Raw genomic sequence first — 14,546 nt, forward strand, 5'->3', positions numbered from 1 at the left:
ATTGCACTACTGGGTATTTACCACAAAGATACAAATGTAGGGACCCGAAGGGGTACATGTACCCCAATGTTTATAGCAGCAATGTCCACAATAGCCAAACTGTGGAAAGAGCCAAGATGCCCATCGACAGATGAATGGATAAAGAAGATGTGGTATATATACACAATGGAATATTATGCAGCCATCAAAAGGAATGAGATCTTGCCATTTGCAACAACGTGGTTGGAACTGGAGGGTGTTATGCTGAGTGCAATAAGTCAATCAGAGAAAGACATGTATCATATGACCTCACTGATATGAGGAATTCTTAATCTCAGGAATGAAACTGAGTGTTGCTGGAGTGGTGGCGGGTGGGAGGGATGGGGTGGCTGGGTGACAGACATTGGGGAGGGTATGTGCTATGGTGAGCGCTGTGAATTGTGCAAGACTGTTGAATCACAGATATGTACTTCTGAAACAAATAATGCAGCATATGTTAAGAAAAAAGAAAAAGGAGAAGATAGCAGGAGGGGAAGAATGAAGGGGAGTATGTCAGAGGGGGAGACAAACCATGAGAGATGATGGACTCTGAAAAACAAACTGAGGGTTCTAGAGGGGAGGAGGGTAGGGGGATGGCTTAGTCTGTTGATGGGTATTAAAGAGGGCACATTCTGCATGGAGCACTGGGTTATGCACCAACAATGAATCATGGAACACTACATCAAAAACTAATGATGTAATATATGCTGATTAACATAACATAAAAAATTTAAAAAAATACAGAGAAATACTCACTTTATACTGAAGGAGAATATTAAACTCTGATGTAAGAAACTATGTTTAATAGGGACACTTTTTTAAAATTTTTTTATTAACATATGATGTATTATTTGGTTCAGGAGTACAGTTCTGTGATTCATCAATCTTACACAATTCACAGCACTCACCATAGTACAAACCCTCCCCAATATCCATCACCCAGCCACCCCAGCCCTCCCATCCCCCTCCACTCCACAACCCTCAGTTTGTTTCCTGAGATTAAGAGTCTCTTATGGTTTGTCTCCCTCTCTGGTTTCATCTTGTTTCATTTTTCCCTCCCTTCCCCTATGATCCTATGTCTTGTTTCTCAAAATCCTCATATCAGTGAGATCATATGATACTTACCTTTCTCTGATTGACTGATTTCACTTAGCATAATACACTCTAGTTCCATCCACATCATTGCAAATGGCAAGATTTCATTTTTTTGATGGTTGCATCATATTCCATTGTATATATATACCACATCTTCTTTATCCATTCATCTGTTGATGGACATCTTGGCTCTTTCCACAGTTTGGCTATTGTGGACATTGCTGCTATAAACATTGAGTGCATGTACTCCTTTGGATCACTACATTTGTATCTTTGTGGTAAATACCCAGTAGTGCAATTGCTGGGTCATAGGGTAGCTCTATTTTCAACTTTTTGAGGAACCTCCATACTGTTTTCCAGAGCTGCACCAGCTTGCATTCCCACCAACAGTAGGAGTGCTCTCTTAAGCATATTTGCTTCATGAACCTTTCCCAGGAAGCTGTTGGGTATGTGCTCTACCAAAATAGGAAAATAAACAAAAAAGAAGAAAACTTGGAATTTTGGAGACAGAGCATTCTCATGGGGAAGTTCCACTTGATAGTGATGGGAAGTCCCAGGATAGAAGCTTTGTAATAGGTCTAGAGGAAAAAGAGAACTAGTTGGAATAGGAATGTGGAAGGCTCCAAAGGGAGTTCCCCCAGGGGAAAAATGGAAATGATATATTTGACCTCGTGGAAAACCATACAGAGAGGCTTTTGTATTTTGTAGGAAGAACTAGCAGAGCTACATTAAAAAATATGAATGGTGTTAATAAAGACAATAACCAAATTCTGATGATTTATTTAATTGGTAATTATTAGGTAAATAAATTAGAAGAATGGGTCTATATCAAGTAGATGTTCATGGAGATGGTGGAGAGTGACCTAAGGAAGGTAAAGCCTTATATACTACATCATTGATAAATTCAGAAATAGCAATATGGACATACTGTGATGATCTATGGCAATAAATAGCAGAAGGGTTAAACATGGTTAGCATGAAAAGAGTGATAGAGGGTGTATGAATGGAAATACTTATTTCCAATGTATCTTCTGTTATTATTTCTTACTATTCAAAACACTGTATATTACTATGATTGGAAATAAAAACTTTTAAATGTACAAATATTTTAACCGGCAGCATCACATAGTCTTCCCCTCCCCACCTTCCTGGAAAATGGGAAAGAGAGAGAGAGAATATCATGAAATTTTCCTTCTGCTGAGAGGTTTTCCAAAACATGCTAGTGTGTTGATCTGCATGACAGTTCACAGCATTAGAGAATCATAGAATTAGGTTTCCATGCTGTATTTATTTTTAACTATCATAAGATCTTGTTATAAATGAAAAATACTTCAATAGAGACTCTTAAGGCAATTGTTCTTTGGAGATGGTATCTACAAAATGTGATTATCTCTAATGGCATTATCCTAGGAGGTAATAAACCAGAGCAGGGCTCCTGCTGAGAGAGTCCTTTAAGGTAATTTAGAGAGGAAGATGTGTATGGTTATCTCCAAACTAATGGAGGAAAGGGTTTAAAAATTGGTAATTCAAGGCACATAATGATTCTCTCATGTGTTCTGAAAAGCAAGATTGAAAACCTGGTGAGGAAATGGGAATCAATGGATACAGAACAGTAGATTGTCTTAAAATGTAGGTTATGTTATTATTCAGGTATGGTGAGGGTGACAGATCAGGAGATGGCTGCCATCACAAGGACAGTTTGTTATTTACAGTTCCCAAGAAGAGGGGGCACATTACACCATACAGGCCACACAGGAAAACACCAGGGTCAATCAGAAGGTAGAGGGAATAGGGACAAGGGGAACTCATGAGCCAGACCCTCTATTGTCATTTTCATGGGTAAAGAAGGCAAGGTAGGGTAAGCACATTGAGAGTTGGCTCTGGCCTACAGAGTTTCTCTTGGTTGTCTGGTACCTGGTCCTGGATGATGAGAACAGAAGACTATTGCCTCCTGGAGTATAAGAGCCAGACGGAGGAGGTTGTTTGGTTTGGCATGGACCCTGGATTGGTTTGTTTACGTGTGAAAGGCATATTCATAGAGTGAGTTGTGATTTCTAAGAATTGGCTAGTCCTGGGGGGACAGTCTTTTCCCTGTCAGTAAAGACCCAGATGCCAGAGCATCAGGAATACAGAAAATAAGAAACATAGGTAATACACAAGTAAACCAGAAGGATGACAAAGATGCAGGTAAAGGACAAAAAGGCAAGAGGAATGAATATTAGTTTTAGGAAGCTGTCAGATGTAATTAGGTCATCAACCTTTGAAGGCCCAGGTCTAAGCAGAACAGGATTGCTGATAGAGACAACATGGGCCCAGCCAAGAACTCCTGAGTAAAACCTTACTGGCTCAGACATGAATCAGCCTCAAGGGGACATAAAAGGTGAACTTATTTAAATAAAGAGAACATGAGATTGGGCAACCCAAACTAATTAAACAAAATTAGGGCACATATGATATGCCAGACTCTCTGTTGGACACTGAAAGGCATACAAACCTGAGTCAGGTGGAGCCTGTGCCTTCATGGAAAGTGAGATCTCTTCAAAGAGATTTGACACAGGTCAAAGATGAAATGTAAAATAGCAGTTAAATCATTCAAGTGCCGGGTGATGTTACAAAGCAAAGAGATGGTAAATCGATGCTATCTTCCATTCTAGTCCCCATGGCAGACATCAGTAATGGACCATGATGCTCTTGATCTTCCAGTCAGGTCTGATCTCTGGTTTCTTCTCAGTGAAGTGTCTGTGAAACCATGGCCAAAGAATCAAAGTTAGCCACGTGCTAGTCTTCAGCAGATGCTCTAAGGAGGGAGGTTGAGGACTAGGAGCACCTTCCTGGAAGAGTTACATTTAACTTAAGGATGAATGACTTCGGAAGTATCCTGAGTGGGATTTGTGGGTACATTGGTTTCAACAGTCCAGGCAGCAGGAATAAATATATGGTTGCTGGAAAGTTTGGAAAACTGCATGAATAGTGATTATGCAGTCTGGATGGAATATAGGCTATATGGAAAGAAGGGATGACAGATAAAGCCAGAAAGGGGTGGTTGGGTCACACTGAATGCCAGATGCAAAGGTAATAAAATTAAAGCAGCTAAAATTCCCTGTGTGCTTACAGTGTTCTGAGCAATATAATGTTCTAAGTGAACATTAAGATATATATGTATACTTTTTATGTATACACACATATATGTACACATAAACACACACATATATAAATATACATTATAATAAGCAAGATATACTGTACATTATATATTTATTATATACTGCTTTTATATATTTGCTAATATATTTATTATGTATTATGTATTAAATATATCTCGCTTATTATATAATACATTTATATATAACATGTACATTACACATAATATACATCTTGCTTATAGATGTTCTATATATAAAAAATTTTTATAATTTCCTACAATACATAGACAAATAAACTGAAAACAGAGAAATAAAATAACCTGCTTAAGTGTCACAGGCAATGAAGGGCAAGGTCTAGATTTAAAAGCAAGCAGTTTGACTATCAAGGCCACACTCTTCACCATTATACTGTACAGCATTCTAATATTTTATAGTTCTATTTAATTTTAGATACTGAGGAGCTATCTATTTCTGAGATAGATATTGATGCAATTAGACATGGGGTTTAGGAAGACCTGTCTGGAAGTAGTATATAAAACAGTGGTGGAAGGAAATTGCCAGACTGTTTGTGTGTGATTTTGCCAGCCTGTAATATTGAAGTGGGTTTTTTTTTTTTAAAGATTGACTTACTATATTTTTTTTAGAGAGAAAGTGAGAGCACAAGCACACGTGTCTGTGCATGTGAGTGAGGGAGGGGCAGAGGGAGAGAATCTTCCAAGCCAACTCCCCACTGAGCATAGAGCCTGAAGCAGGCTGGGCTCAATCTCAGGACCCATGAGATCTTGATCTGAGCCAAACCAAGAATTGATGCTTAACCAACTGAGCCACCCAGGTGCCCCTATAGAAGTACTTTTATGAATTGTCTTATTAATAATTAAGAACTTCCAATTACATTTCCCCCAGGGGTATTATTGCATGCATAAAAATGAGAGCAAGAACTGGTAGCACATACTCAAAAAAGGAATTGAAAAGCATCTGTCATATCTATATGCAGTGTGAAATGAATTCCTGAATCCCTTACCTTTCAATCACATAAGCAAAATTTGTGGCTGCAGAGGTGACCTATTAACATGCTTCATTCAGGCAGATGAGGCCATCCATGGGGGAAGAAAAGGTGGTTTAGCCAACCTTTGAATAACAGTGTGTCTGTCTGTACTTGTGAATTTAAATAAAGTAGGACAATCACCTTATCCCACTCTTGAATCTAATAAATGAAAAATCTAGACTTGTGTTTATTTTGTACATCTTTCTTATTTCATTTTTGCTAGTTGTTTATGTTTAGTATATTTTTTCAAAGGCTCAGTCCATAATAGATTAGGAAAAAACTCCACTGATCTTTTGTCACGGTTAGTCTGAGAAGTACTGTTCCAGATCATTTGTAGTGGAAATCACCGCCTTAAAAGCAATACATAGTGACATTGTTCTTTGCATTTTCACTCCTGTTAGCGGTGAATAGTAGTTTGATGTGATTTATACATTCAGAAGTCAGAGATTTGGAAGTTAGGGTTTTCTCAGAAGCAGTTTCTATCGCTCATGTACGGAGAACCACAAAACAAAATAGGAGTCTGATGCTTGGGACCAAGTTATGGTTGCTCTGGGTCTGATAACTGAGTACCTTAGGCAGCAGGTTTTCTATTATTACCTGTAACATTGCATTAATGTGATTTGGGGATTATTGATTTCAATGAATATCTTCACCTGTGTTTTTTTTCTTAGTAGCTTTGCTGTGGACCATTAAGAACTGTTAGGCTGTTTCTAGACACACTAATTTACCGTGTGTGCAAATTTAGGTGTCACTGAGGCAGGAAAATGCAGAGTTTTACTTCTAAAGAGGAGCAGGAATTTTTCTGGCTATGACTATGTGATAGACCAAGAAAGGGAGCTGTGTGGATCAGACACAGGTTATTATCCAGAAATAAGAGAATAGCTAATGCTCTTCTGCATAAATGGCTCTCCCTTCCCTTTTCCCATCAAAAAGCATCTACTAGGCATAAAGAGGAAGGCATAAAGGAGCATATCATTGCTCTGACCTGGGCATCCAGCTCCCTGTGATAATAATGTAGGCTTTCTCATTATTAACAGTAGAAATAGAAGCTAGTATTTAATGAACACTTATTCTGGTCATATATCATGTTAAATCCTTTACCTGTTTTCTTTCACTGAAACTCTACAACATCCCAAGACATGGGTAACTATCCCATATTTAAGAAAGAGATATGAATAACTTTAGAGGGACAGGTTATAGCATAGGAATATTTAAGAACCCTACAGCCCTCACGGTCTAATTCAGGGGTTGGCAATCTTTTTCTGTAAAGGACCATATAGTAAATATTTTAGACTTTGCCGGCCTTATGGTCTCTGTTATAACTACTTACTCTGCTGCTATAGCTTGAAAGCAACAATAGACAACATAAAAATGAATGGATGCAGTCATATTCCAATAAAACTTTATTTGCAAAAACAGTGGCAGTCCAGATTTGGCCCACTGGCCATAGTTTGACAACCCTGGAATATATAATTTTATAAAGGATGTTCCTAAGGCCAAGAATGGGCAATAGACTTGTCCTAGGCCGTGGCGACAGTAATGGTAGCGACTGATGCCTTTCATACTTCAAACTCTGCATCTTCTTGTTGATCGCATTTTATCTAATGCTAAAAAATACATATTATTTTTTGACGTCTGTATATGTAAAGAGATATACCATGTTGGTACATAAGGTCGCAATGTACTTTTTGATCTCCCACTCAGAAAGGGTTATTTGAATATTTGAGTACAAGTGAGTGAGGATCATGTTACCACAGAAATAACTTTGAATTTATTCTGATTTACTAATGATAGTAAAGCACTCACACAATTCAGAAATTTGTCACGAAAATTACTTAGAGCACATTTTCCAACTGATTGTGACATGCAGACACACTAGTGATTCATGCTATGAAAAGCTGCTGTGGTCTTCTTCAGTATCAGGTGTAAACACATTATCGATTTTCTTCCATTCATATCTAGTTCTATCCACTTTTTCCACCCTCATGTCAACCAGCGTTTTCACATTTGTCACAGAAACTGGTTTTTCAATAACTACAAGTTCCCCTTTATGAAGCCTACAAAGTACAAATTATAGCAGTCCCTTCCGATTAAAGTAAAAATATGCATTTTTAATATTAAGTATGTCCTTTCATGGAGTAGCCATTGAAAGTTTTCAAAGAACCTAGCCTTCCTCTGGACAAGCATTAACAAAGTTGCCAATATCCTTTTTTCTTAATTTTCAAATAGAAAATTGATAGAGACCTTTTAACTAGAGACCTTTTCAAGGCTGAATCTGTAAAGGGAAATAGGATTTTTTTGTTGCTTTGTTTTACTTAGAGTGAATAAAATTAGAAGGAAGTGTGTTGCAGCATAAATACTCATTAAATCCTGTGGGATTCAGGAGGAGAGTACTCCTTGAGTATTTGTGTTTTTATCCAGAAAAAAACAAAACAAAACAAAACGACTTCAAACACATAAAAATCCAGCCACAATTTATGCTCCACATTTTAGGTTTCACATTATAGTAAAATTCTAACAGAGATGCCATCACTGACTATAATTAAAAAAAAGGTTTTGCATAAAGTTTAACACAGAACATTCGTAGGCTAGGGGCAAAGAAGGCACAGTGCGTGTCATTCCTGTAGCGGTGTTCGTGAAGCATGTCTCGATAACCTTCCACCTCCTGGATGGGATTCAGCAATTTTTTAAAGAGCCACGTCTTCGTTAGCTAGCTGGGTCTTAATTGATTTTGATACTTCCATGAAGGCAGATAATTCCAAACACAAGGTTTTTCTCCCATCTATCCAAGAAATGAGAACTGAGACTTTGTCTACCATGAACTGGGGAGTAACATTCTAAACCTTTCTGGAGAAAATGAGCTCAGGAAAAAAAAAATTACATAAACCACTTAGCATTTGCTTTAAATTTAAATGGATTTATTTAAATTGTGGTTGTATCTTCTTGAAGACTTGTGATATGCAGCTGATTTATGGTCCCTATGTTTTCCTCTTTGGTCTGAAATAAGAATTTTGGGAATCCTAGGTTCAAAAGGACTAAAAAGTTCTCTTTGTGTTTTTCCCCATATCCCAATGGGGCAGACTCATTTGGAGTTAAAAAAACTTTAGTTGTTTTTACTTCTGTGTTTACCTAGTTTCTGAACATCAAAATATTTTGCCAACATTTTTTAATTCCTCTGAGTGACTTCATGGTACACTTTTTATACCAAAGAGATGATTTAGAATTCAAAGAATGTACCTGGGGTATTAGAAGCTAAAATTGCTGGTTAAGTCATATTCTGGGCACTTATTTAGCCTATGCTGAAAATAAAACTAAGTTGAGAGATAGTGGAACATCTGTTTCAATGGAATGGGTGTTCAAGCTTAGCAAACCCCCACGGGAGGAGGACAGGGTGGTGGTACAAACTGTAGCGTGTACTCTCTGGAGTCAGATGACCTGGATTGGAATCTCATCTCTACCTTTTCTCCATTGTGTGGGCTTTAATAAGTTACTTTATCTCTCCAAGATTCCACTTCCTTTTAGGTAAATAAGGAATGCCAGGAATATATACGCATCAGCTAGGGTTGTTCTGAAGATAAACAGGTGAACCATGTAATGCCTTTAGAGTTCAATAAATACTCATACTTCTAAGGTTCAGGAATCCTCAAACGTATTTTCTTTTTCATCAAGAGACTACATTATAGCTCAGAAATATAGCCACTTAAAATTAAGCTGCTTCTCTTCTATTTCATAAGCATAAAGTTATATAAATTTTGAATTAGACCATACTCTTAGATATTTAGAATTAAAATAACCTTACTCTTTTGATTGGTGTCTGTTGCTCCTCTAAAGGTATTTTCTTTTCATTTGCTTGAATGTCTTTCTTTATCTGGTTCTTCTAAAAGTGCTGAGCTCTCCTGACACCCTTGTACCTTTTGCTAATCTAGTCTTTCTTTGAAGTTTTTGAAAGTTAACACTCGTGAATAGTAGGTCTAGGGAATTGCTGGTCAAGAGAATAGATTCCTCTGTGGGTCTGGAAGTAAACAAAAGCAAACAAGTAAACTAAAAAAGACATACTGGCATGCTCCCAGTAAACATGCCTTAATCATGACTTTAGCCTAACTGCAAAGGAAGCTGAGAAGTGTTTCACTGTTTCACTCCTCTACCCATCATTAAAAAAAAAAAAAAAAAAAAAAAAAAGCCCTGTACCATATCCTAACTTGTCATTCTGATCTGAGTCAGGTTTTAGCTCACAGCAACTGATCAATTAAAAGATTAAGTTTTTAACAATCTGTAGTTCCTAGGTTTTGTGTAGACATTAGTTACTATCTTTTTAAATTTCTATATGATCTTCTTTTTTGGCTATCACTGAACAAACATTGTGTATTCATGGTAGGCAGGGTGCTCTGACATTCATTTCATAAACCACAAATTGTCAGTGGTTATGAAATATGAGACTGAAATTATTGGCTTCAATACATAATTTTGACAAGGTGTCAGTTTGACTTTAATAACACCAAAAATCCTGATAAAATCATATTAAGACAAAAAAACAGACTTGGCTTTAATCCCCAGTCCAGTTATTTCTCTCTTTATCTCTTCACAGTAACCTAAAAATTCTTACGTTATGTTTTTAAAAATCTATTAATTTCCCATTGCCTCTATAAGTCTGTTTGTTTATAAGGATTTTCTTCCCCTGACCTAACTCTAGGTATTTCTAAACTCCCATTATTTCCCTATACAAAGTCTCCCTTTTAGTTCCTCCTCTGTTTGACTGATGCTACCTACTCTATTAGGAATGTCCCCTCCAAAGATGCCTCACTGATGATGTCCTGCTGAAGATGCCCCTCTCTCTATATGCAGTTCTCCAGAATTCTCAAGCCCATGTTACTTCCTTACTTGTGAGATTCTAGAACTCTAATCTGTTTGTCCTTGAAGATAAGACTTGTTCATAATTTTCTGCTCAGCACTGAGCACAGGACCGCACATAGAATGTGTTTGACAGCTATTTGTAGGACAAATTAATGCATTTATATATTTAGCCTTCATTTTTATTTCTCTTATTTTGGTATTGTATCATTCAGGACACAGTAAATTATTCTGTGATACCAGCTAATCTCAATGGCTTATAAAATCAAAGGACACTGTATGTTTGTGGATCAGCTGTGGCTCTGCTTCATGTTGTATTCACTCTAGTGCCTAGATTGATGGAGCAGTCTCTGTCAGGAACATTTTGATTGTTGTGTCAGCAGGAAAAGAAACATGGCACTCACATCCTGGCTCTCGAGCTTCTACTTAGAAAAGATATATGTCACTTCTGCCTTCTTCCGATTAAACAAAATGAAACATCTTGACTTCAGCAGAGTAGGAACATATAATTCCCCCTTAGGGAGGAACATGCTAAAGAGAGAATTTGGGACAAATAGTAATACAGTCTACTGCTGAGAGATAACCATATATCATCTAGCTCCTTTATTTAGTCACTTTGGTTGCCTTTATCCTTTATACCAAGCTATAGTGCAAAATGATGTGTAAAAGTAAGAAAGTTCCTTTCAAAAGTTAACAGCAGGGTGTCTACAATGGATGAATAACAAGAATTTATAGAATTATGCATTATGACATCATTTCTGATAGCCTGAAAATAGTATTTATACCAGCCCTCTGATGAAATATAGACACATGGGCATTCTTGCTTGTCTTTTAATATGAATAACCTTTCTTTTGATTTCGTATTTTCCCAAATCTGAAGAACAGGGTGTTGGATGAACTCCCTTCATTGGTGATGACTCCAGTCTGGTGCATTTCTCCACAATCTATTCCCTCCTTCGATTCTTGCTGTAGCTCAGATCATTTCAGAGACCTGAACATCTAAGCAGAAATTTCCATAGTACCAGACAATGAAATAACTACGTCGCATCATTTGTCCTTCCCTTTTCGATCTGTGTTCGCATCATTAGCTTTAATTAATAACACCATCTCTTACTGAACATCTAGAATTCACCTTGTTGGTTAATTTTTTTATTTTCACTTTTGTAAAACCTCCAAAATATTTTGTTAGAATCTACCATCTTTCTGATGCCCACTTTGCTTCCTCTCTTATTTTCTCTCTCCCTCTTTCTCTTTCCCTTATTTTCTTTTTTTCTTCTCTTCTTCCTTCCTCTGTCTTTACCTTTCTACCACCCTGTCTCTGTCTCTCTTCTGTCTTCTCTCTCTTTCTTGCATGCTCTTCTTCCTTCCTTTCTCCCCTTCCTTCTACACTCTCTTTCTCTCTCTTTCTTCTATTCTTCTCTTTCTTTCTTTCTTTCTTTCTTTCTTTCTTTCTTTCTTTCTTTCTTTCTTTCTTTTTCTTTCTTCTTTTATTTTTTAATGGCACACAGATTGTGGTTGGGCTTGATAGAATCCATTTCATTTATTGATTGTCTAGTGGACACCTGGTACTTTGCTAAGGATGTTAGGACATTTGTAACATTAGATCATACTAAATATGGCACTCTTATGCACACAAAATATTGGTTCTGCCTATAGGACAAAAATTTGTAAATTAGTAGCTGAAAGACATTTGGAGCTTTGTCTGGAGAATTCAGACATCCTTAGTTCTCTGACTCATCTCCAGCAAGGATAAAAAAGAAATGGCTCTACTTCTCCATGTGTACTTATTCTGAATGCACCTGAAATAACTTATCTTTAATAGATCCAAGCAGCTCACACATTTGCTTTCATTACTGATATTACAGCTCTAGCACCACCTTGGACACTTTAAATAGTAAAAAGTATCAGACTCTGTATAGTTCCACTCAAGGCTCTTTTAAAGCAAAGTAATAGCAGCTGTCCTCCAATGGGTTTCAGGCTGATTATTAGTACTCCAGTTCTCCTTTCTCTTCAAACTTGTAAATATGTTTGTGTCAGAATTTATGTGCAATTGCTCCCCATAGCCAGATGCATGTCCTTCTTCTCTCTTTCCTGCCAGCTCAATACAGTTCATGTCTGTGGGATGAATTCATATCTTCATCCATTCATTCATTCCTAAGATAGTTATGGAGCATCCCTGTCAGTTACCTTGTTTGGTGCTAAGGTCCTATAGTTAAAGATTCAGTTCGTGGGCTCAAGGAAGCGAATCCAGTGGAGGCAGGCTGGGAAATAATCATGTTTAATACAGAGAGATACCTGCTGTGATCCAAGGAAGCCCTGTGGTCCTCTGAAAGTATAGCAGAAGGTCACCAACTCAGCCTTGGGGAAATGGTCATCCAACAGATAGGGACCCTCTGTTGGTCTATTATGTATACTATTGTTATTTCTCTGGCTTGAGGCAGCATTTCTTAAGGTGTGGTAGTGAATCTTTAGATTACATCTGGAGAAAGACTCAATTTGTTGCTAGTGTGTGTGTTTGCAAAGAGGATATTTTTTAAGCAAATATTTCTTTGACATCTAACATACCTCAAGAACATATGATCTTAAATGTACAGCCTGATGCATTACACACAATAAGCATGCCAGCATGCAGAACCTGGATTAGGAAGCAGAATCTTGCCAGCCCCCAGAAGTTCCATTTATGCCCCTGCCAGGCAGTACTGCCTCTAGGATGGACACTATCCTGACTTCTGCCACAGATTGGTTTTGCCTGGCTTTGAACTTTATGTAAGTGCAGTGCTGTCATACAACTAGTACTCTTTTGTTTCTGTCTTTTCCAAGCTAGCTTCCCATTTGTGAGATCCATCCATGCTGTAGGGTCAGTTGTAGTTTATGTCCTTTTTTTTTTAATAATTACAATACACATTTATTTAAAGTAATACATTTGCAGTTGAAATAATTCTAAATTGTACATTTCATGTTTACCCAAATTCTTTTTTTTTAAAGATTTTATTTATTTATTTTAGAGAGAGAGAGAGTGCACAGGGGGAGGGGCAGAGCAAGAGGGAGAGTCTCAAGCAGACTCTGCACTGAGTGTGGAGCCTGTCACAGGGCTCTATCTCAAGACCCTGAGATCATGACCTGAGCTGAAACCAAGAGTCGGATACTTAACCGACTGTGCCACCCAGGCACCCCAGGTTTACCCAACTTCTTAAAAATATTTGAGGGCAGCTGCAACCACAGATTTCAACTCCATGATTATTTCTTCACCCATTCTTCTCTCTCTTTTCTTTCCCAAATAATTTCTTTCAGATATGGTTCAAGATAGAGTGTATCCTCATATTCTGTCCACTGCTCTTTAGGTGAGATCTGCTGCCTCGTGGTCAGGTCCAGTGCTCTCTTGATGCAAAACATCCTGTCATTATGAAGGTTCTTGGGAAGCCTTTCACATCATCATTCTCGCATAATGTATCATCTTGCGTTAACCCCAGTGTATTGACCCATGCAGCATTGTAATCCCATTTTCAAATACCCTCCTGCCATCAGCTTGATGCTGCAACAGTAGGCCTGCTCACCATTTTGACCAGTTTATACATTCTCTGTGATTTATAGGGTTTGATCTCATATTCCATTGTATGTTCATACCACAGTTTATTTATTTATTCTATGTCAAGGAATATTTGGGTTTGTGGGCTTTCAATACCATTCTAATCTCCCTTTTAGCTCAGAGTCTTGGCAAGTAGCAATAACCAGCCCTGCTGTCCAGTGGAATCAGAAGCACATCTTGCCTAGGTCATACCCCCTCTGGAAAATAACAAACTTCCCTTAAACTACCTTGATTCCCGCACAGAAATCAGGAGCCATCACAAGGAGGACTGGTTCTTATATGACGGAGAGGCAAACACTGGAAGGAAGGAGAGAGATTCTGTCAGGGAAGCTGAAGTGATACATAAGACTAGAAGGTGAATTCCTTCTCATTTGGGAAAATAAAAACCAGAATCCATTGCATTTGCAAATAGACTATGTTAGAGCAATTGAACCATGTGGTAGCCACATTTTTGATTTGTGTTTAAAGGTCCATAGAAACAGCTATATGGGATCTCGATCTTTGCAATATGCTGCAACCAGTGAAAGTCTCAATGAAAGGACTCTAGGTTTGTTTACACTATTCTCTTTCTGTGTCCTTTTATTTATTTATTTGCCTATTTAATAAAGTATTAAGGCATATTTGAAAAATATTAGTTGGCAGTACTCCAGTTAGACAACCAATTCTTTTATTTACTTAGTAGCTATCCTAGACCAAAGTCACAGATTTTTTTTCCATTTCCTTATTTTTTTGCCATTTCCTTAATAAAATGCGGTACTTGAGCAGTGAGAGGGTGACAATCTTCTAGATTCTATTTATAAAGGACTCATAA

At 37.6% G+C, this 14,546-nt stretch overlaps 1 pseudogene; it reads right to left on the reverse strand.

Moving 5' to 3' along the window:
• Positions 1-13,386: 13,386 nt before the first annotated feature.
• Positions 13,387-13,706, reverse strand: LOC112833638 (cytochrome b-c1 complex subunit 7 pseudogene; annotated as a pseudogene).
• Between the last annotated feature and the right edge of the window lie 840 nt (positions 13,707-14,546).

This window comes from Callorhinus ursinus, unplaced genomic scaffold, assembly GCF_003265705.2.
Source record: "Callorhinus ursinus isolate GAN/ISIS: 27379988/994484 unplaced genomic scaffold, GSC_fseal_2.0 scaffold15, whole genome shotgun sequence".
In the NCBI taxonomy this organism is placed as follows: Eukaryota; Metazoa; Chordata; class Mammalia; order Carnivora; family Otariidae; genus Callorhinus; species Callorhinus ursinus.